We start from the raw sequence: 26,017 nt of genomic DNA, 5'->3' as shown, positions 1-26,017 counted from the left end.
ACACATGGCAACGTCACGGTCAGGCGGTGACCACGCAGCGGGCATGCGAGCTTACGCGCTCTAGAGTTGGGGCCCTCGGCCATCGTACAAACCTCGATGTCTCGCCATCAAACCATGTATTTCTGATTAAATAGATAATTATTTATCTAGAAATGATTTTTGGAAAAAATAAATAGCAAACTATGAGGCAGCTGCAGTTCAAATTTGACCCGCTTCCAGCTGAATCGACGGGAATTTGTCTTTTTCACCAGAGGTGGATCAAAACTTTTGGCACCCAACCATTTTGTCAATTGTGCATTAAATATATCCTAATATTTTATAAAAATGATTTGGTACAATTTTGCAACAAATATATGGTAGGTTCTTCACAAAAAAAACTCATTTCAGGCACTCAGAAAATGGAAAATGGTTTTTTCGTCCAAAGAAAATGAAAACTTCCTTAGGAAACATTGTTTTCCATTCCAATATGCACCCTTGTGCATAATATGAGATCATTTGAACAAACTATGCCATGAATGTGGCCATAAGATTGATCATTTGGCTTGAAAGCCATGAATCTTCACACTTGATAGCTCATTTCTGAGAACACTTTTTTAAAATAATTACCGTATTACAAGTTTATTATTTTTCCTGGAAACTTGGTCACATATAATGACACAATGCGAAGGTTTTCCAATTTTTTGATTTTTTTTGAATTTTTTATGCCCGTTTCAAAATGCGGTCAAAACGGCGGGCTTGACCGTTCCTAGCTAGTGGTTGAATCTTGGAAAACTTTTGATGTTTCTCTGATTAAATAGATACTTATGTACCTAGAAATGATTTTTGGAAAAAATAAATAGCAAACTATGAGGCAGCTGCAGTTCAAATTTGACCCGCTTCCAACTGAATCGGCGGGAATTTGTCTTTTTCACCAGAGGTGGATCAAAACTTTTGGCACCCAACCATTTTGTCAATTGTGCATTAAATATGGTCTAGTATTTTATAAAAATGATTTGGTACAATTTTGCAACAAATATATGGTAGGTCCTTCACAAAAAAACCTCATTTCGGGCACTCGAAAAATGGAAAATGAATTTTCCGTGCAAAGAAAATGAAAACTCCCTTTGGCAACATTGTTTGGAATTCCAAGATGCACCCTTGTGCACAATATGAGATCATTTGAACAAACTATGCCATGAATGTGACCATGAGATTGAGCGTTTGGGTTGAAATCCATGAATCTTCACACATGATAGCTCATTTCTGAGAACACTTTTTTAAAATAATTACCGTATTACAAGTTTATTATTTTTCCTGGAAACTTAGTCACATATAATGACACAATGCGAAGTTTTTCCAATTTTTTGATTTTTTTTGAATTTTTTATACCCGTTTCAAAATGCGGTCAAAACGGCGGGCTTGACCGTTCCTAGCTAGTGGTTGAATCTTGGAAAACTTTTGATGTTTCTCTGATTAAATAGATACTTATGTACCTAGAAATGATTTTTGGAAAAAATAAATAGCAAACTATGAGGCAACTGTAGTTCAAATTTGACCCGCTTCCAGCTGAATCGGCGTAAATTTGTCTTTTTCACGAGAGATGGATTAAAAGTTTTGACACCCAACCATTTGGTTATTTGTACATTAAATATGGTCTAGTATTTTAGAAAAATGATTTGATACAATTTTGCAACAAATATTTGGTATGTTCTTCACAAAAAAACTCATTTTGAGCACTCGAGAAATGGAAAATGAATATTTCATGCAACGAAAATGAAAAATTTCTTAGGCAACATTGTTTTTCATTCAAGATACAAACTTGTGCATAATGTGAGACCATTTTTTGATTTTTTTTCATGTGTAAAAGTAGAAGAAAAACAAAAGGAAAAACACAATTATATGTGCTCTATTCTCATTGGTGGGTTTAGTTGTCACACGGATCGATGACATGGCGCCCATCCATCCGTCCAACTCTCCACCTCTCCATCCAGCCATCCATCCGCAGCCCAAACCCTAACCCGCACCCACACTCCTCCTCCCTCAGCTCCTCACCGCCGCCACCTCCTCCCAGATCCCCCTGTCCCCGACCCAGACCTCCCTCTCTCTGCCATCCCAACCCCGCCGCCGGCCTCCCCCACCCCCGCCGCCGCCGACCTCCTCATCACCCCCAGCACCGGCCATCCTTCCTTCCACCACCCCTCCTGTCCGAGTCGCCCCCTCGCGAACAAATCTCGCGAGCCAATTCCCCTCCCCTCCCCATACCCCCACGCGCGTGATCCAGGCGGAGATGGACGCCGCCGCCGCCGTCGCCCCCCATCCCCACCGTCGATGGCCACCACCTCCTCTCCTCGAGGCCCAGTTCGAGCAGGCGAGGCGGATTGGCAGCCTTGGACACACCGATCTGGCGGACACAACCTCGATCCGGAGGGAGGGATTTGGCAGCCATGGTGATGGGGGTCGCCTCCCTCCCCCTCCCCTCGTCGGAGCTCACCGGCGGGGCCCTGGGCTGGCGCGGCTCCCGCGAACAGAAGCCCGTCGCAGCATCGCACAACAGCAATCCATCGCCCCAGACCGACGCACGGCGACCTCAGCAACTCCGGCCAGGATGGTCACGGTCAGGGTGAGCCCCTCTTACTCGTACGCACCATTATCATGGGGATTAGTTCTTGTCATGTGATCTGAACTGACCATTTGGCGCTCGCGCTCGTGCAGTTCCACCAGTACGAGGTTGTCGGGAGGGGCCTGCCGACGCCGACCGAGGAGCATCCCAGGATCTACCGCATGAAGCTCTGGGCCACCAGCGAGATCCACGCCAAGTCCAAGTTCTGGTGAGGACATGATTCAAATTCGGAAGCCTCTCGAGAATGCGTGAAGAAGAGCTACGGCCAGATCCTCGCCTTCAACGAGGTGAGCTCTTCTTCCACGCTCATTTGAGTTTACTCCGTGGTTGAATCGTAGCATTGAACAGTCCCTCGTTACTGCAGTCGATATTAACAAATGCAGTGCTCGTGTCGTGGATAGCATAACCCACCTGTGTCACACCAGATTGATTTCGATGGTTTAACATAACAAGTACAACAAGTAGATAGTTTTGTTTTCACTGTGCTAGTCCTAAACCTGACTGCAAAGCACTGTACGTAGGCACTGAAAGGCAGCTGGAAGTCTTTTATGGGAGTATATACTTCTTTTATCTATTATGGGAGTATATACTTAATAGATGGAATAAAGAGAAGAGAGTGTACTTAAACAACACTTCTTTTATGGGAGTATATAACTGTATCATACAATAGCATCAGCTCATGCATTTTCAATTCCTCGTCTAGGCGATACCGAATTGTTCTGTTCATATTTGGGGTGATTCTCGTACAGAGTTGTATTTCTCTAGGATTTATGTCTACAGAAGCTACATGTAGAATTCTGGTCTCTTACATTTTTCATAGAAAGTAAAAGGGAAAAGGTTAATTTTATGTATTAACATGGCCATACTAGAAGGTTAATTTTTTTGAAACAGATATCAAGGGTAATTTGAGTTATTCGTCATCTCCAAAAGCTAAACTGTTGTAGTTCTGCTGACCAACCTGCGTGTTTCACTTCAGGTGTGAGGAGGAGCCTGTGGCTGAGACTGCATCAGCATAGATGCTGCAACCCATCACAGCGAGTTCCTCGGCCTCTGTTACGGACGATGCAGCAGTAACTCAAGACACCATTCATGACTCGTGCCACTTCTACATTTTCTTTCTCTGTTCTAGTTACTTATGTGATTTATTCCTGGTATTTGTTGCTGCTGTATTCTGATTACTTGTTGTGACCGGTATTGAGAGATTTTTGTGGTTTCTTTGAGTACATTTAACTTGTAGTTCTCCAGTATTCCTGGTTATGGTTGGTGTTTGCACCCACTCGCCTGAAATTAAATACTGCACGGGGCATGCATCTGGTTCTCTTGTTTCGAAGCTAAAGCCATTTTGTACTTACTTTTGAATGTACACATATAAGTGTCGTCCGGCAGTTGCTTCTTCTGCATATGCTTGCAACCACAGGCGCAAAAAGGACCATATACATACCTGTCTCTCTAAAAAGAGTAACAAGCGTACTAATGCTTTAAAGGCCAAACAGAAATCAGTTAGCATGTATGTATCAGTATATACAACTTTTGTACACTTGTCGTTTGCATATTTAGTTCTGTTTGATTTAGTTCTGTTCTATACTATTGATAACTATCCTGTCAATACATGCTTGTTCTGTAACTTGTTGTCTCGATTGTTCAAATGATAATTACGTTGTGTTCGATTGATGTCCTGCTAGCTGCTACTACTAATTTTTACTGCCATGATGTTGATACTTCTTAGAATATGTTCAGTGCCTTAATTCTAGTAGTATTTGTTATCAAAAACATGATTGTATTGTGAGCCATCAAGCTCTTGGAGTCTTCTTAGAGCTTGCTGGTATTTACCTTTTTCCACCAATATAATATTTGCTACTATTTACTCCTCATGGTTGCTACTGTTATCCATGCCCTCATGCTTCAGGATCGACTCCTAGCTGCTTGTGTATCTATTTATTATTCTGTTAATTATTCTTTTCCTAGCTGTTCTCTGTTGGAAGGTATTGCTTTCATTTTGAATTGGCGGCCATGATAACGATCATTTTCATTCTTCTACAGGAGCTCTAGGTTGAAGAAGTTAAAAGAAGGGAACGCTTCATCTTTGATATGGAAGGTAAATGCCATTTCAGAATCACTGCTGTAATTTTCATTTTTCAAGAAGAATTGGTTGATCTGCATGGCAAATGCATGATGATTAGGAATATGATCATGTCTCCTGTAGAATTGGATTTCTCTGGCCGTTCCGTAAACTAAATTTGGTTCAGTTAAAAAACTGCACTACCTGACAGTTTTGGGCAGCAAGCTTCTAACTGAAAAACGAGTTTGTTATGCTCATAATTTCAAGTTGGCCTCTACATATGAGTTGTAAAGCATGCTCTAAGGTTTCCGTAGAGTACTCGTTTGCTTCGTTTGGATGTATGGTTTGAGAGCAGCCGTCTATTTAGTTTGCTGTCCAGAAATATAGTACAGTTTAATGTCGGTGGTGGTCTTGTCTTAGATAGATTCTGTAGTGTATTAATCTCACTGGGTAGAGTGGCCTACTTGCACACTTTTATTGACTCGTTGGTTACTGATTACTTTCGAGCGAGTAGCACATGTCTCAAGCAACTGTAGTATTCCTTTCCCTGAATTGCTCCCTTGTTTTGCTGTGGCCGTATGCTCCGTGGTCAATGATGCGTGCTGTATACATATTAAAACCAAAATTGGAGTTGTTTTAGTTGTGCATATTAGAACTGAATTATGCTCTGTTTTGCTGTAGTTGTATGCTCTTATTGCTAAATTGTTTAGTGGGTTGTTCAAACTAAAATCGTCTAGTGAGCTTGCTATGATGTATTGTATATTACTGTACTTCAGACGTCTTGTAGAATTTGGTGTGGCAATACATCTGAAGTACAGTAATATACAATACATCATAGTACAGTAATATACAATATCTTGCTATGAAAGATTGTAGAATTCTTTTAGTTGCTGCTTCTCATGTATACATCAGTTGTTGTGATTACATCTTCATTACATTATAGACATCTGCATTTCTGTGAAATTTTGTTAAATATATATTTTCTAGATTGTCTATACACTAAACCTGGAGGTTTGAATATCTACTCCAGGAATGAAGATGGTACTCTAATGCCTTTGTGTTCACCCTTTTACAGGAGCTCCAGGCCTAGGAAATTTCAAGTTCGAAGCGGCGTGTAGCCCTAGCAGCAAAGATTTGTTCTGTTTGACTGTAATAAACTATAAATATTATAGTAGTGTAATAGTAGGCATATCTGGGTTGTAATAGACTATGCACAGATTGTAATAGACTATGTACAGTAGCTCCAGGCCTAAGAAATTCTACATTTTTTCTGTTCTATTTAAAATATGGATTATTTGTGTGATTTGAAGATGTGTGAAATGGAAACCTGATTAGTGGGCCCATTTGTGAAAATAATCTAAGCAATGCTCACATTTTTGACATGTGGGACCAATATAGGAGATTATGATAAGTGGGACCCATCTGACTTGTGGGACCAGATTGAAAAATATATATTGAAAAACTAAAAAGGCCATGGCCCAAAATATAAAAAAGGCCAAATTGTTGGGCCAGGCCCATGTAGCTAGACAAAATTCATAGAAAAAATATATAGTAAAAAGGCCGAATTGTTGGGCTAAGCCCATGTAGAAAACCGAATTGGACCGGGTTGAATCTTGTGCCACATCAGCTTGCCACGCTGGATGCCAACGTGGCCTGGGGAGGTTGCTAGTGATCAAAACGCCACAGTAGACATATTTTGGTCATAAACGTCTACGACCTTCTCACAGAGAAGGTCGCTATAGTCAGTTTACGACCGCCAGCTTTTGACCTTGTGTTTTTGGTCACAAAAAGGTCATAAATGGAAATTTGTGACCTTTCAGTGACCAATAGTCAAGGTCACAAGTTGACATATTTCTTGTAGTGATTGAACCCCTCCCGATGAGAGGATCGATGGTGATGATTTCCCCCTCCCGGAGGGATGTTTCCCCGGCAGAACAGCTCCGCCGGAGCCCTAGATTGGTTCCGCCAAGGTTCCGCCTCATGGCGGCGGAGTTTCGTCCCGAGACCTTGCTTATGATTTTTTCCAGGGCGAAAGATTTCATATAGCCAAAGATGGGCACCGGAGGCCTTCCAGGGGGCCCACGAGATAGGGGGCGCGCCCAGGGGGTAGGGCGCGCCCCCCACCCTTGTGGATGGTGGGTAGCCCCCCTCTGGTGCTTCCTTTGCCCAATATTTTTATATATTCTAAAAATGACTTCCGTGGAGTTTCAGGACTTTTGGAGTTGTGCAGAATAGGTATCTAATATTTGCTCCTTTTCCAGCCCAGAATTCCAGCTGCTGGCATTCTCCCTCTTCATGTAAACCTTGTAAAATAAGAGAGAATAAGCATAAGTATTGTGACATAATGTTTAGTAACAACCCATAATGCAATAAATATCGATATAAAATCATGATGCAAAATGGACGTATCAACTCCCCCAAGCTTAGACCTCACTTGTCATCAAGCGAAAGCCGATATCGAAAAATATGTCCACATGTTTAGAGATTGAGGTGTCGATAAAATAGAATACAGACATGAGGGCATCATGATCATTCTTATAACAACAACATATATATATATATATATATATATATATATATATATATATATATATATATAAACTCTATTAATAACCCAGGGTGAAGAATATGTTATTCTTCACCCTAGTCCATCAATCGAGCCACGGTCTGGCTTAAGCAAATTTCAACCAATATAAAAAATTTCCCCTGTTGTAATCTTACGTTGATGGAAGCGGTTGGCTGATTGGAGGTATCCCACCCCCGTACCATTATCTCTAATCTCTCCAAAATATATATTTTTCTAATCAGTTGCGAGCGGCGGGTGGGCTCGTCACCGTTCCTCTCTCTTCGGTCCCACCTCCCTGACGACTGCGGAGGCCGAGGCAGCGACGGCGACGGCAATGTTGCCGGTGGGACAACCTGGAGGCAAGGGACACTCCCCTCTCTCATGCGTGGAGTACTCCCCCGTTTCTCTCTTTATGCCGTGGCGACTAGGAGGCGAATTGGGCAGTGGAACGATATGGTGCGAGCTCGGCGGTGGCAACGACCTTCTCCGACGTACCTATCCACCTCCGGCGGTCTGCTCTCTGGTAAGATCTCCCACCTCGTATTCCTTTCCCTTTCCTCCTCCATGAAATTCTGAGTTTTTAGGGTTAGGGTTCTTGATTTTTTGGAAACAAGGCAAAGAAAAAGGAATAAGACCAGAAAAGGAGTTGAAAGAAAAGAGGGGAGCTTGCATACTGAAGGAGGTGATGGAGTAGACCTTCTCTCGGGTACAACTTATTTTTTGTTTACATTTTCTTGTGCTTTACCCTTTCTGGTTTCCTTCTGTTCCATCTTCTGCAACAGAGCAGATTCACAATGATGGGATGACCATCCTAATACAGTAGCAGCATCCCTACTCCAGTCTAAGTGAAAAAGGCTGGACATGGTTCATTTTGTTTGTAGCAGTGGAGCTCCTAAGAAGAAAGAAGGAACAGTTCATCGAAAACAGACAAGAAAGTCAAGAAACAGAGCTCTTTATCTGGATCTAAGAAGGTACTCTAGTGTTATTCCTCTGTAGGGTCTATTGATTCAATGACTTGCTAAAGGACACAAACATGTCTCTTTTTTAAATGTTAACTTGTTCTGAAAACTGCTAGTGAGGCTTCAGAACTCTCCAGGTGCAGACCTGAACACTAGTAAGGCTTTAGAACTCTCTAGGTGCAGACCTGAACACTAGTGAGGTTTCAGAACTCTCTAGGTAGCAATTAGCGAAATGAAAGATGTAGAATCTAGTTTTCCTTTACCAATACATGGAAGCACTAAGCTTCTGTGAAAGCAGTGCATACACCTGCAGTACACTAAACTTTCTCAGGTTTGCTTCTTGGATTTTTAGACTGAGCTGAAGGCAAATAATGAATGGTCAAGCAACTTTTTATTTCTAGTTTTGATCTATTGATGCACACTAACAGAAGGATATAGCTGGACGTGCTCTTATTTTACGTCGATGTAAACAAGCGATGCAATCTACATCGCAAGCAAGTTTGCAATATTTATTAGTTGGATATGCTCCTATTTTTTGTTGGCTCCGTGTATATTACCTTGTCTCTAAGAATTCTTACAATAGCTGGCGAACTTGGGTTGAATCCATACGATGCGTTTGATTTACATATGTGGCTCTTTGGAAACATTACATTGGTGCACACTGACCATCTCCCAGTTTGTCAATATTCAGGAAAGCTGAGTTAGATTTATTTTACGTACCATGAGGTGGACCCTGACCCTCATCCATCCTGTCAAACATTGCTGATTTTTTTGTTTAACCTACCCTCGGTCCAGAAGTAATCTTCTATAACATGAAATGTTGATTTTGCATTCAGGTTGTTGCTTGTTTGTTTTCTGTAGAATAAACCAGATAGGAATGTACTTTTTTGGCGAGTAATCATGTGATTCTAGCCAGGTTCCTTGAATTTAATTTATTCTTTAGCCATGGATACTGTAAAGAAGATCCACACAATCATTTTTGCATTAGATTCTTATATACTTTGAAATTTTGAATATATTCACATTTAACCTATTTTCCTGTCTTACAGAGCAATCCATTCATATATGGTTAATTTCTTCTTCCTCATATTTTTACCACTTACCACTAGAATAGATTTGTGTTTCTTTAGTTCCATGCTTCCATTTAATGTTGATCCATCTATATCCTTGGCGGTTTTGGCATTTTGCTCTATGATTATGTGTCTGACCAACTATTTGTTTCATTTTGATGACTATGTTGGTTACAACCCATGGATAACAATGTTTCAGTCGCTAGAGAGATTGCTGAACATATGAAGTTGATGTAAAATCTCTAGTCACCTACAAATTAAGCTACTTGAAGAACAAGTTTAAGAGTAGTTAGTTTTCAAATTTGGTACTATTCTGTTTTGTAATAGTGTTTTCTGAAATTTCCATGTTGCTGGTTACTTAGTGCTATATGGCATTCAATTGTGTCCAAACTAATTTTATTTGTAGTTGCTAGGATGATTTTTATTACGTGAGGTATTTCTTGGAACAACTACATGGAATCTATGTACTAGACCACTTTGTTATTTTGTTGTTACTAAAAATTCCTTGTGTACAGAGTGAATTATTCCCTGTGTTTCTTACCGTTACCACAGTGCCTCCTACAGAATTGTGATAGTGCCTATATTACTTAAATCATTTACCATATTTCATTTTTGCTAGAGACACGGTGTACTCAGTATACAATGGAAAGAGTAGTAGAACTAACGAAATATACACAAGGAAACACCTTGCGAGAAACACCATATTTCATTTAGATATAAGTCTACGTTCTTTTTTTTGCGAGAAACACCTTGCTACTGTAATATTACCTAAGTAGCCTTATATAAAAAAACAAAAACAAAAAAAAGATAAGAACGCCTTGCTACTATAAGATTACCTGAGTAGCCATAAAATTACAGCAAGATGCGCCAGATTGGTTCCGCACCTACGGGACGTAATTGACTTACATGCAAACAGTAAGATTACCTTGCACTTTTTCTGTTTCATGGTGGTTTTAGTGCGGGAACTTGTTCCTTCTTCCACATTGTAATATTACCTCACAAACCTGTTTTTTCTTACAAATTGTCTTTTCAAGCGTGGGCACACAATCTGGCTGGGGTGAGGAATAAGAATTCCTCACCCAGGGTGACGAATAGCGCGACCCTATATATATATATATATATATATATATATATATATATATATATATAGGGAAAATCCATCCTACCACCTGGTGTTAGTTACCCCACATGTCTCATATACTATCATGTGGTACTATATATACTATTTTATTATTTCAAATATATTCATATACTATATCTAAGATATTTCAAAGCAAGTTCCATGAAAAAATTGCATATGAGTCCATACTTTTTGTTATATTTGTGAAATACGTACATATTTGTACGTAAAAAAGAGCATACTCAAAAAAGGTATATACTACCTTAAAATTAGTATATATACTACCTAATCATTGTTATATACTATATACTACACGTACATAATCTCGGTTTCGACAGATACTCAATACAACATACACAACGCAAGTGGTGGTAACTATCACTGCTTGTAGGAAACATTTGTCCTATATATATATTGTCATATGATTTCTTATGCTAAAGTAACAATTCATTCACAATTTCAAGTATGAATCAGAAACTTCATTGAAAACTAACAAACTATAATCTCAGTCATTGAAGCAATTGCAATTTATCATAACATCAGACAGATTCAATATAAGAGCTTTTCAGCAAGTCCACATACTCAACTATCATTTAGTCTTTTACAATTGCTAACACTCACGCAATACTTATTGGAATGAAGCTTTAATCGGATACAGATAAAGATAGGGGCTTATAGTTTTGCCTCCCAACCTTTTACCTCAAGGGTAATGTCAACAGTAACAGTTCATGATAACTTACATCCAATTGGCTATATATATTAGGATCTTTCCAACACACAGTGCTTGCCAAAGGATAAAATGTAAAAAGGAAAGGTGAAGATCACCATGACTCTTGTATAAGGTATAAGACAAGAATAAAAGATAGGCCCTTCGTAGAGGGAAGCAAAGGTTGTCATGTGTTTTTATGGTTGGATGCACGAAATCTTAATTCAAAAGAACGTCACTTTATATTGCCACATGTGATATGGACCTTTATAATGCAGTCCATCGCTTTTATTTCTTCCACATCACAAGATCGTATAAAGCTTATTTTCTTCACAGTAATAAATCGTAAATATTTAGAGAGCAATTTTTATTGCTTTCAACAATGACAACTTACTTGAAGGATCTTACTCAATCCATAGGTAGATATGGTGGACTCTCATGGCAAATCTGGGTTTAAGGATATTTGGAAGCACAAGTAGTATCTCTACTTGGTGCAAGGAATTTGGCTAACATGAGAGGGAAAGGCAAGCTCAACATGTTGGATGATCCATGACAATATAATTTATTTCGGATGTAAGAAAACATAACCCATTATGTTGTCTTCCTTGTCCAACATCAACTTTTTAGCATGTCATATTTTAATGAGTGCTCACAATCATAAAAGATGTCCAAGATAGTATATGTATATGTGAAAACCTCTCTTTCTTTATTACTTCCTATTAATTGCAACGATGACCAAAACTATGTTTGTCAACTCTCAACATCTTTTATTCATCATACTCTTTATATGTGAAGTCATTACTCTCCATAAGATCAATACGATCTCTTTATTTCTTTTTATTCTTTCTCTTTTTCTCAAGATCATAGCTAGATAACCAAGCCCTTGACTCAAAACTAATCTTTATTATATATAGCTCACGGACTCTATTACATAGAAAGATCATAAAGCAAACTCAAAACTAAATCATACTGAAACTTTATTCTACTAAATCAAGATATTACTAAAAGGATCGAACTAAGAAAAATGGTAAAGATAAAGGTGTGATGGTGATAAGATACCGGGGCACTCCCCCAAGCTTCGCAGTTGCCAAGCGGAGTGCCCATACGCAATACTCAATTCTCCTTTGGTGGTAGTGATAATGGAGTTGTTGATGATGTAGGCTTGTCGTCCAACATCGAGCTCAAGAGGTGCTCCAACTTACGAATAATGCCCTTGAGTGCGGTGATATGCTCTTGCAACCGAATATTTTCATGAGTTAGATACTTGTTCTTCACCCAAACTATTTCAATCATCTTGAAAGCTTCAATTTCAGTAGGGGTAAGAAGATTGTAATGAGGTTGAAGGATGTCTTCTTCTTCCGCTGCCGGAGCATGATCCTCCGTGGCCTTCTTGATACCATCATCCTTGTGGATCTCCCCGGGTTCTTCTCTCTTTAGCTCTATCTTCATTAGCCAAGAATCGTCGCCCTCATTGTTGGAAGAGGGGGACGACATGATGTCCGGCCTTGAAAACTCAGGCAGGAAACAACTTGAAACAAAAAAGAGGATATTTGCGTGGTACGGTGGTCAAAAGCTTCGGGAGATTATATAATGAATTTTTACCGACCAACAGAAGTATCGTGCAAGAAATTGGAGTCCGGAGGGCACATGAGGTGCCCACGAGGTAGGGGGGCGCGCCCAAGGGGGTAGGGCGCGCCCTCCACCCTCGTGGACGCCTCGTGTCGTTTTCGGACTGCTTCTTATTTTCCTATTTTCTTAAATATTCCAAAATAGAGAAAAAATTCTATTAGAACTGTTTTGGAGTCGGTATACTTACCGTACCACATACCTCTTCCTTTCCGGAGGCGGAAACATTCTGGAAGGTGTCCCATATATACTCCTCTGGGGTTACGGTTTCAATAACATTAGTTTCAACATTTATAGGATTACCTGAGATATAATGTTTGATTCTTTGACCGTTCACTACCCTCGGATTTGTGCCTTCGAAGTTGTTGATTTCTATGGCACCAGAACGATAGACCTCCTCGATAACGTAAGGACCTTACCATTTAGAGAGGAGTTTTCCTGCAAAAAATCTTAAATGAGAGTTGTATAACAATACATAATCACCTACATTAAACTCACGTTTTTGTATCCTTTTGTCATGCATCTTTTAACCTTTTCTTTAAATATCTTGGCATTCTCATAAGCCTAGGTTCTCCATTCATCAAGTGAGCTAATGTTAAATAGTCTCTTCTCACCGGTAAGTTTGAAATATAATTGAGCTCTTTAATGGCCCAATATGCCTTATGTTCTAGTTCGAGAGGTAAGTGACATGCTTTTCCATAAACCATTTTATACGGAGACATACCCATAGGATTTTTATATACAGTTCTATATGCCCATAATGCATCATCAAGTTTCCTGGACCAATTCTTTCTAGATCTATTAAGAGTCTTTTGCAGAGTTAATTTAAGCTCTCTATTGCTCAGTTCTACTTGACCACTATACTGTGGATGATATGGAGATGCAATCCTATGATTAACATCATACTTAGCAAGCATCTTACGAAAGGCACCATGAATAAAATGTGAACGACCATGAGTCATGAAATATCTAGGGACTCCAAACCTCAGAAAAATAACTTCTTTAAGCATCTTAATAGAGGTGTTATGATCAGCACTACTAGTTGGAATAGCTTCTACCCACTTAGTAACGTAATCAACAGCAACTAAAATATGTGTATACCCATTAGAGGAAGGAAACGGTCCCATATAATCAAAACCCCAAACATCAAATGGTTCTATAACAAGTGAATAATTCATAGGCATTTCTTGACGTTTACTAATATTACCAATTCTTTGACATTCATCACAAGGCAAGACAAACTTACAGGCATCCTTGAAGAGAGTAGGCCAATAAAAACCAGATTGCAATACCTTATGCGCAGTTCTATCTCTAGCATGGTGTCCTCCATAAGCCTCAGAGTGACACTTGCATAGGATCTATTCCTGTTCATGCTAAGGTACACAACGTCTAATAACCCCATCTACTCCTTCTTTATAAAGGTGTGGGTCATCCCATAAGTAATGTCTTAAATCATAGAAAACCTTTTTCTTTTGTTGGTATGTGAAACTAGGTGGTATAAATTTAGCAACAATGTAATTAGCATAATCAGCATACCAGGAGCAGTACAAGAAGCATTTATGACAGCTAATTGTTCATCTGGAAAGCTATCATCAATAGGTAGTGGGTCATCAAGAATATTCTCTAACCTAGACAAGTTATCTACAACGGGGTTCTCAGCTCCCTTTTTATTGATAATATGCAAATCAAATTCTTGTAGTAGGAGAACCCATCTAATAAGTCTAGGTTTAGCGTCTTTCTTGTCCATAAGGTATTTAATAGTAGCATGATCAGTGTGAACAGTTACTTTAGAATCAACAATATAAGGTCTGAACTTATCACAAGCAAATACAACTGCTCAAAATTCCTTTTCAGTAGTAGCATAATTTCTCTGGGCACTGTCTAGAGTTTTACTAGCATATTGGATAACATTTAATTTCTTATCAACTCTTTGTCCTAGAACAGCCCCTATAACATAATCACTAGCATCACACATAATTTCAAAGAGTAAATTCCAATCAGGAGGCTGAACAATAGGTGCAGAAATCAAAGCTGTCTTAAGTATTTCAAATGCTTCTACACAATCATCATCAAAGACAAAAGGACCATCTTTTTGTAATAGATTAGTCAGAGGCCTGGAAATTTTTGAGAAGTCTTTAATGAACCTCCTATAAAAACCAGCGTGACCAAGGAAACTTCTTATACCTTTAATGTCCTTAGGACACGACATCTTTTCAATAGCATCAACTTTAGCTTTATCAACTTCAATACCTCTTTCAGAAATTTTATGCCCCAAGACAATGCCTTCATTAACCATAAAGTGGCACTTCTCCCAATTCAATACAAGATTAGTTTCTTCACATCTCTGCAAAACTCGATCAAGGTTGCTTAAGCAATCATCAAAAGAAGTTCCATATACAGAAAAATCATCCATGAAAACCTCAACAATATTTTCACAAAAGTCAGAGAATATAGCAGTCATGCATCTTTGAAAGGTAGCAGGTGCATTACATAAACCAAAAGGCATACGTCTATAAGCAAAAGTACCAAAAGGACAAGTAAAAGTGGTCTTTTCCTGATCCACTTTTGATACAGGTATTTGAGAGAAACCAGAATAACCATCTAGAAAGAAAAAATGTGTATGTTTAGATAATCTTTCTAGCATTTGATCAATAAAATGTAAAGGGTAATGATCCTTTTTAGTAGCTTTATTTAGTTTGCGGAAATCAATTGCCATTCTATAACCTGTAACAATTCTTTGTGGGATCAATTCGTCTTTATCATTAGGAACAACAGTAATACCTCCCTTCTTAGGGATACAATGGACATGATTACCCACTGACTATCAGCAATGGGATAAATTATACCTGCCTCCAGAAGCTTTAGTATTTCTTTTCTTACCACTTCTTTCATCTTGGGATTTAACCGTGGTTGGTGATCAACAACCGGTTTAGCGTCTTTCTCCAATTTTATTTTGTGCTGGCATAGAGTGGGACTAATTTCTTTAAGACCATCAAGAGTATATCCAATAGCAGCACAGTGCTTCTTCAGAGTTTTAAATAATTTCTCTTCTTCCTGCTCTGAAAGGTTAGCACTAATAATAACAGGATATATCTTCTTTTCATCAAGATAAGCATATTTAAGAGTATCAGGTAATGGTATAAGCTCAAATACAGGATCACCCTTGGGTGGAGGAGGATCCCCTAGAATTTCAACAGGCAAGTTGTGTTTCAAAATAGGTCCCTATTTAAAGAATACTTCATTTATTTCCCTTCTTTCATTCATAAACATATCATTTTCATGGTCTAGCAAATATTGTTCTAAAGGATCATTAGGAGGCACGACAATAGAAGCAAGACCAATAATTTCATCTTTACTAGGCAATTCTTTATCATGAGGTTGTCTAAGAAATTTAGCAAAATTAAAATTATGAGACATATCCCCTAAACCAACAGAAACAATGTCCTTTTTGCAGTCTATCTTAGCATTAACAGTATTCAAGAAGGGTCTACCAAATATAATGGGACAAAATTCATCTTGTGGGGAACCAAGAACAAGAAAATTAGTAGGATATTTAACTTTCCCACACAATACTTCAACATCTCTAATAATCCCAACCCGTGAAATAGTATCTCTATTGGCAAGCTTAATTGTAACATCAATACCTTCTATCTCAGCAGGTGCAATATCGTGCATAATTTCTTCATATAAAGAATGAGGTATTGCACTCGCACTAGCACCCATATCACATAAGCCATGATAGCAATGATCTCCTATTTTAACAGAAATAATAGGCATGCCTACAACAGGTCTATGTTTATTTTTAGTATCGGGTCTAGCAATTCTAACAGCTTCATCACAAAAGTAAATAACATGCCCATCAATATTATCGGCCAAGAGATCTTTAACCATATCAATACTAGGTTCAACTTTAATTTTCTCAGAGGGTGTAGGTGTTCTAGTATTACTCTTATGAACCATAGTTGAAGCTTTAGCATGATCCTTCATTCTAATAGGGAAAGGTGGTTTCTCAATATAATGGTACAAACAATAGGATCAACATTGTAAGTGATAGTATTTTCTTCAACTTTAATAGGTTCAACTAATTTTACTTCAATGGGAGGATGATATTTAAGCCACTTCTCCTTAGGGAGATCAACATGAGTAGCAAAGGATTCACAAAAAGAAGCTACTATCTCAGAGTCAAGTCCATATTTAGTGCTAAATTCACGAAAAGCATCGGTATCCATAAAAGAATTAACACAATCAAATTTAAGTGTCATACCTGGCTCCTTACCTTTGTCGAGTTCCCAATATTCATAGTTGCGTTTAATTCTTTCCAATAAATCCCATTTGAATTCAATAGTCTTCATCATAAAAGATCCAGTACAAGAAGTATCGAGCATGGAGCGATTATTGAGAGAAAGTCGGGCATAAATTTTCTGAATAGTAATTTCTTTTGAGAGCTCATGATTGGGGCATGAATATAACATTGACTTAAGACTCCCCCAAGCTTGAGCGATGCTTTCCCTTCGCGAGGCCAAAAATTATATATATAATTACGATCATGATGACCCAGATGCATAGGATAAAACTTTTGATGAAATTCCAATTTCAATCGGTTGTAGTTCCATGATCCAATATCATCACATAGCCAAAACCATGTCAATGCCTTTCTATTCAAAGATAAAGGGAAGACCTTCTTCTTGATAACATCCTCGGGCATACCTGCAAGCTTAAATAATCCACAAACTTCATCCACATAGATTAAGTGCAAATCGAGATGCAATGTTCCATCTCTTGTAAAAGGATTAGCTAGCAGTTTCTCTATCATACCCGAAGGAATTTCAAAGTAAACATTTTCAGTAGGTTCAATAGGTTGAGGAGAAACTCTTTGCTCTACTTGTCGGGGTGAAGATACCCCGAACAAGCCCCTCAAAGGATTATGTTCCATAGTAACAAGTGTCAGTAAATTTCAGCACACTATATAAATTTTTCCTTACCAAATTACACCTACCAAAGAGGCTTCACTCCCCGGAAACGGTTCCAGAAAAGAGTCTTGATGACCCACAAGTATATGGGATCGATCTTAGTCCTTTCTATAAGTAAGGGTGTCGAACCCAACGAGGAGCAGAAGGAAATGATAAGCAGTTTTCAGTAAGGTGTTCTCTGCAAGCACTGAAATTATCGGTAACATATACTTTTGTGATAAGTTAATTTGTAATGGGTAACAAGTAATAAAAGTAAATAAGGTGCAGCTAGATGGCCCAATCCTTTTTTAGCAAAGGACAAGCCTGGGCAAACTCTTATATAAAGGAAAGCGCTCCCGAGGAAACATGGGAATTACCGTCAAGCTAGTTTTCATCATGCTCATATGATTCACGTTCGTTACTTTGATAATTTGATATGTGGGTGGACCGGTGCTTGGGTACTGCCCTTCCTTGGACAAGCATCACACTTATCATTAACCCCTCTTGCAAGCATCTGCAACTACAAAAGGAGTATTAAGGTAAACCTAACCACAACATGAAACATATGGGTCCAAATCAGCCCCTTATGAAGCAACGCATAAACTAGGGTTTAAGCTTACGTCACTCTAGCAACCCATTATCTACTTATTAATTCCCAATGCCTTCCTCTAGGACCAAACAATGGTGAAGTGTCATGTAGTCGACGTTCACATGACACCACTAGAGGAGAGACAACATACATCTCATCAAAATATCGAACGAATACCAAACTCACATGACTACTTATAGAAAGACTTCTCCCATGTCCTCAGGAACAAACGTAACTACTCACAAATCGTATTCATGTTCATAATCAGAGGGGTATTAATATGCATAGAGGATCTGAACATACGATCTTCCACAAAATAAACCAACTAGCATCACTACAAGGAGTAATCAACACTACTAACAACCCATAGGTACCAATCTAAGGTATTGGGACAAATATTGGATACAAGAGATGAACTAGGGTTTGAGATAAGATGGTGTTGGTGAAGATGTTGATGGAGATTGATCCCCTCCCGATGAGAGGATCGATGGTGATGATTTCCCCCTCCCGGAGGGATGTTTCCCCGCCAGAATAGCTCCGCCGGAGCCCTAGATTGGTTCCGCCTCGTGGCGGCGGAGTTTCGTCCTGAGAGCTTGCTTATGATTTTTTCCAGGGCGAAAGACTTCATATAGCAAAAGATGGGCACCGGAGGCCAGCCAGGGGGCCCACGAGAAAGGGGGCGCGCCCAAGGTGGTAGGGCGTGCCCCCACCCTCGTGGATGGTGGGTAGCCCCCCTCTGGTGCTTTCTTCGCCCAATATTTTTTATATATTCTGAAAATGACTCTCGTGGAGTTTCAAGACTTTTGGAGTTGTGCAGAATAGGTCTCGAATATTTGCTCCTTTTCCAGCCCAGAATTCTAGCTGTCGGCATTCTCCCTCTTCATGTAAACCTTGTAAAATAAGAGAGAATAGGCATAAGTATTTGTAACACCCCGGATATGACTTTCCCAATATGTATTCCAACTCTTGCCGTTTCCGGCCTTAAGTTATTATATTTTCTCGGGTTCGGGTTTTTGTCTCCGTGTGTTGTTATCGTTATCATGCATCTCATATCATGTCATCATGTGCATTGCATTTGCATACGTGTTTATCTCATGCATTCGAGCTTTTTCCCCGTTGTCCGTTTTGCATTCCGGCGCTTCGTTCTCCTCCGGTGGTCATTTCTACCTTTCTTTCGTGTGTGGGGATTAAACATTTCCGGATTGGACCGAGACTTGCCAAGCAGCCTTGGTTTACTACCGGTAGACTGCCTGTCAAGTTTCGTATCATTTGGACTTCGTTTGATACTCCAACGGTTAACCGAGGGACCGTAAAGGCCTCGTGTGTGTTGCAGCCCAACACCCCTCCAATTTGGCCCAAAACCCACCAAAACCCTCTACATCATCTAGAGCGTTCGATCACGATCGTGTGGCCGAAAACCGCACCTCATTTGGACTCTCCTAGCTCCCTCTATGCCTATTTAAAGACACCCCTGAATTTCTCCTTCCCCTTCCTCGCGAACCCTAGATCCACTTCGTCCGCCGCCGCCGGACATTTTCGCCACCGACGGACGTGTCCGTCTCCACCCCTCCACCACAAGTCGCCACGCCATTGGTCCACGCTGCCACGCCCACATCGCCGTCCTGCCCGCGCACCGGCCCGCCGGGGCCCAGGCGGGGCCCTCCCGGCCCGCGCGCCTCGCGCCCGGCTGCTTCTTCCCCGCCGCCCGCGCCTCCTCGCCCGCGCCGGCCACCACCTCGCCGCGCCGCCACGCCGGCTGGTGCGCTGACCCCGCCGCCCGGCGTCCTGCCACCCCTGGCCGGCGACCACCGCCCCGCCGCCTCGTCCTAACGCCGCCCCGGCCCCGGACCCGGCGAGCTCCGGCCGGCCACCAACTCCGGCAAGCCCCACGCCGCCTCCCCAACAAACTCCGGTGGCCTACTTCAAACTCCGGCGAGCTCACTCCGGCCAACCTCGGGAAATGAGCCAGATCCAGATCTGGATCTCGTCTGGGTTGACTTTTACCCCCGAAACCCTAGTTCATATGCTCCTGTTCATCGCATCGTAACTTTGCATCCATAGCTCCATTTTGGGCATATAGCATATCAAAATGTTCATCTTAGAGAGCACATCATTTTAGTCCATTGCATCATTTTCATTTGAGTTCATCTTGATGCCCGAAATTCTGTTAGAAGAGTGCTACTTGAGATAATTGTCAGATCTGCTGCTCCGTTTAGATATTTGTCATTTTTGCCATGATTATTGTGTGCATGATATGCCCATGAGTTCTACATATGTTTTGTTAAGGGTTTTGACATCTTTCCAGAGGTGCAACCCATGTATTTTTGTGATGTGTGTGGTGACTAGCACAAGCTTGCAAAGTGAGGCACTTGGTATGCTGATTTCAGGGACTTAGCATTTCCACTAAGTCCTTAATCTGTTTTTCTCATGATGCCATATGTTCATGTTGTTTCCTAGTGATCCGTGCCTCTTTTGAGGATGATCAGTAAGGATGTTTTGTTAATCTTGTAGTGCTCTATCCATCCATGTCTTTGTTTGCAATTATGGAGCACCCTATCTTGAGTCAATCGAGTTCTACTTTTGCTATTTCGTGAATCTGGGCAGATTGTCTACTTGTTAGCGATTTTGCCGGTGATGTTGTAGTTGATCCGTGCATGCTATGCTATTGTTCTTGCCATGTCTAGCTTGCATTTTATGTATTCTTGATGGGTGTATGCTTAGCTTGTCATGAATTGCTCTGTAGTGAGTGCATCGAGCTTGTAAACATGCCTACTTGATATCTGTTTCAGCATGTGCCAGTTTTCACCAAGTGTGAAAACTGATTATGTTTTTGCCATGTTCACATGCTTGCAAATGTGTTTTCTGATCCCTTTTGGCTCAAGGTCACTAAGGGACCTTTGTTAAGATTTTTGAGTAGCTCCATGCCATGTTTTACTTTGCCATGTTCAGGTCCTGTAGCATATAGTTTTGTTGCTCCGAAGAGTGCTATCTGATCTGAAATTCCAGACAAGTGTTAATTTCACCAAGTCTGAAATCTGTTTTCCATATGCATTTTTGCCATGCTTGTTTGAACCTGTTAATGGATGATTTGGCCGTAGCTCAGTGCTAGACTTTTGTTAAGCATCTTGAATGCATCCCTGCCATGTATTTGGTTGTCATGTTTGGATGCTGTAGCATGTTCATCTTATTGCATTTAGATGACTACTTGCTGTAAATCGCAGAACGTGGCCATATTTGAATTGCTTGCCTTTTCCAAACCGTAACTCCGATTCCGGCGTTCTTTATATCGTTTTCAAGTGATTTCATATCATCTTTCCAGTGGCACACTTGGTTTTCCAAGTTGAGGCCAGGTTCATGCATCCCTTGTCAAATCTTGCATATGCATCCCGCATCGCATCCCGCATAGCATACCATGTTTGCATCATATTGTTTGATCCTTGCATGTGGTTGATTGTGTTACGTTTGCTTGTTTGTCTTGTTTGGGTAGAGCCAGGAGATGAGTTCGCTAACGAGGAGCCCGTTGAGTTTGCTTTCGAGGATCCAGTCAACTCTGACAACTTTGCAGGCAAGATGATCATACCCTCAAAATCACTACTATCTTTGCTTTGCTAGATGCTCGCTTTTTGCTATGCCAATGCTACGATGCCTAGCAATTGCTTTCAAGCCTCCCAAATTGCCATGTCAAACTCTAACCCACCATGTCCTAGCAAACCGTTGATTGGCTATGTTACCGCTTTGCTTAGCCCCTCTTATAGCGTTGCTAGTTGCAGGTGAAGATTGGAGACCGTTCCTTGTTGGAATATTTATTTACTTATTGGGATATCATTATATTGCCATGTTATCTTAATGCATCTATATACTTGGTAAAGGGTGGAAGGCTCGGCCTCTCGCCTAGTGTTTTGTTCCACTCTTGCCGCCCTAGTTTCCGTCATATCGGTGTTATGTTCCCGGATTTTGCGTTCCTTACGCGGTTGGGTTATAATGGGAACCCCTTGATAGTTCGTCTTGATTAAAGCTTTTCCAGCAATGCCCAACCTTGGTTTTACCATTTTCCACCTAGCCTCTTTTTCCCTTGGGTTTCCGGAGCCCGAGGGTCATCTTATTTTAGCCCACCCGAGCCAGTGCTCCTCTGAGTGTTGGTCCGAACTAGAGTCCTGTGCAGCGCCCCCTCGGGGAAACTCGAGTTTGGTTTTAGTTGTATGGAGCGTTCATCTGAGTGTGCCCTGAGAACGAGATATGTGTAGCTCCTATCGGGATTTGTCGGCACATTCGGGCGGTGTTGCTGGTCTTGTTTTAACCTGTCGAAGTGTCTTGAAGAACCGAGATACCGAGTCTGATCGGAACGTCTTGGGAGGAGGTCTATTCCTTCGTTGACAGTGAGAGCTTGTCATGGGCTAAGTTGGGACTCCCCTGCAGGGATTTGAACTTTCAAAAGCCGTGCCCGCGGTTATGGGAAGATGGGAATTTGTTAATGTCCGGTTGTAGATAACTTGAACCTTAACTTAATTAAAATGAATCAACTGAGTGTGTTACCGTGATGGCCTCTTCTCGGCGGAGTCCGGGAAGTGGACACGGTGTTGGAGTAATGCTTGCGCAGGTTGCTCTCTAGTTTCTCGCTCGCGCTTTGCCTCCTCTTCTCGCTCTCTTTTGCGAACAGGATAGCCACCATATATGCTAGTCGCTTGCAGCAGCTCCACATATATTTTTACCTCGCCTTACCTATAAGCTTAAATAGTCTTGATCGCGAGGGTGCGAGATTGCTGAGTCCCTGTGGCTCACAGTTTACTATTACACCAGATGCAGGGCCTGATGATTCCGCTCCAGGTGACGTGCTCGAGCTCAAGTGGGAGTTCGACGAGGACTCTCAACGTTACTATGTTTCCTTTCCTGATGATCAGTAGTGGTGCCCAGTTGGGGGTGATCGGGACCGTGTCGCATGTTGGGTTATCTTTTATTTTGGCGCCCTAGTCGGGCCATGAGTGTTTGGATGATGTAATGTTTTTTTTGTACCTTGATTGACGTGGCGAGTGTAAGCCAACTATGTTATCTCCCCTTTATTATTTATATTACATGGGATGTTGTGAAGATTGCCTAACTTGCGACATATGCCTTCAATGCGATTATGCCTCTAAGTCGTGCCTCGACACGTGGGAGATATAGTCGCATCGAGGTGTTATAGTATTATGACATAATGTGTAGTAACAGCCCATAATGCAATAAATATCAATATAAAAGCATGATGCAAAATGGACGTATCACCATATCATATCACTTATATTGATTGCATGTGTTGTCTATCCTTTATGCATCTTATTTTGCTTAGTACGGCGGTAGCACTATGAGATGGTCTCTAACTAAATTTCAAGGTATAAGTGTTCTCCCTGAGTATGCACCGTTGCTACAGTTCATCGTGCCGAGACACCACGTGATGATCAGGTGTTATAAGCTCTACGTTCACATACAACAGGTGCAAGCCAGTTTTGCACAAGCAGAATACTCGGGTTAAACTTGACGAGCCTAGCATATGTAGATATGGCCTCGGAACACTGAGACCGAAAGGTCAAGCGTGAATCATATAGTAGATATGATCAACATAGTGATGTTCACCATTCAAAACTACTCCATCTCACGTGATGATAGGACATGGTTTAGTTGATATGGATCACGTGATCACTTAGATGATTAGAGGGATGTTTATCTAAGTGTGAGTTCTTAAGTAATATGATTAATTGAACTTTAATTTATCATGAACTTAATACCTGATAGTATTTTGCATGTCTATGTTGTTCTAGATAAATGGCCCGTGTTGTTGTTCCGTTGAATTTTAATGCGTTCCTAGAGAAAGCTAAGTTGAAAGATGATGGTAGCAACTACACGGACTGGATCCGTAACTTGAGGATTATCCTCATTGCTGCACAGAAGAATTACGTCCTGGAAGCTCCGCTAGGTGCCAAACCCGCTGCAGGAGCAACTCCATATGTTATGAACACCTGGCACAGCAAAGCTGTCGACTACTCGATAGTTCAGTGTGCCATGCTTTACGGCTTAGAACCGGGACTTCAACGATGTTTTGAACGTCATGGAGCATATGAGATGTTCCAGGAGTTGAAGTTAATATTTTAAGCAAATGCTCGAATTGAGAGATATGAAGTCTCCAATAATTTCTACAGCTATGAAATGGAGGAGAATAGTTCTGTCAGTGAACACATACTTAGAATGTCTGGGTACCACAATCACTTGACTCAGCTGGGAGTTAATCTTCCGGTTGATAGTGTTATTGACAGAGTTCTTCAATCACTTCCACCAAGCTACAAAAGCTTCGTGATGAACTATAATATGCAAGGGATGGATAAGACAATTCCCGAGCTCTTCGCAATGCTAAAGGCTGCGGAGGTAGAAATCAAGAAGGAGCATCAAGTGTTGATGGTCAACAAGACCACCAGTTTCAAGAAGGACAAATAGAAGAAGGGGAACTTCAATAAGAACGGCATGCAAGTTGCTGCTCAAGTGAAGAAACCCAAGTCTGGACCTAAGCCTGAGACTGAGTGCTTCTACTGCAAAGGGACTGGTCACTGGAAGCGGAACTGCCCCAAGTATTTGGCGGATAAGAAGGATGTCAAAGTGAAAGGTATATTTGATATACATGTTATTGATGTGTACCTTACTAATGCTCGCAGTAGCGCCTGGGTATTCGATACTGGTTCTGTTGCTAATATTTACAACTCGAAATAGGAGTTACAGATTAAGCGAAGATTGGCTAAGGACAAGGTGACGATGCGCGTGGGAAATGGTTCCAAAGTCGATGTGATCGCCGTCGGCATGCTACCTCTACATCTACCTTCGGGATTAGTTTTAGACCTAAATAATTGTTATTTGGTGCCAGCATTAAGCATGAACATTATATTTGAATCTTGTTTGATGCGAGACGGTTATTCATTTGAATAAGAGAATAATGGTTGTTCTATTTATCTGAATAATATCTTTTATGGTCATGCACCCTTGATAAGTCGTCTATTTTTACTAAATCTTGATAGTAGGATACACATATTCATAGTATTGAAGCCAAAAGATATAAGTTTAATAATGAGAGTGCAACTTATTTGTGGCACTGCCGTTTAGGTCATATTGGTGTAAAGCGCATGAAGAAAGTCCATGCAGATGGACATTTGGAATCACTTGATTATGAATCACTTGATGCTTGCGAACCATGCCTCATGGGCAAGATGATTAAGACGCCATTCTCCGGAACAATGGAACGAGCAACAGACTTATTGGAAATAATACATACAGATGTATGCGGTCTGATGAGCGTTGATGCTCGTGGCGGGTGTCGTTATTTTCTGACCTTCATAGATGATTTGAGCAGATATAGGTATATCTACTTGATGAAACACAAGTCTGAAACATTTGAAAAGTTCCCAGAATTTGAGAGTGAAGTGGAAAATCATCATAACAAGAAAATTAAGTTTCTACGATCTGATCGTGGAGGTGAATATTTGTGTTATGAGTTTGGTCTTCATTTGAAACAATGCGGAATAGTTTCACAACTCACGCCACCTGGAACACCACATCGTAATGGTGTGTCCGAACGTTGTAACCGCACTTTATTAGATATGGTGCGATCTATGATGCCTCTTACTGATTTACCGCTATCGTTTTGGGGTTATGCTTTAGAGATGGCTGCATTCAGGTTAAATAAGGCACCATTGAAATCCATTGAGACGACACCTTATGAACTGTGGTTTGGCAAGAAACCCAAGTTGTCATTTCTTAA

This window comes from Triticum aestivum, chromosome 2A (assembly GCF_018294505.1).
Source record: "Triticum aestivum cultivar Chinese Spring chromosome 2A, IWGSC CS RefSeq v2.1, whole genome shotgun sequence".
NCBI lineage: Eukaryota > Viridiplantae > Streptophyta > Magnoliopsida > Poales > Poaceae > Triticum > Triticum aestivum.
The sequence above is the reverse complement of the archived record's forward strand: the minus strand, read 5'-3'. Positions refer to the sequence as shown.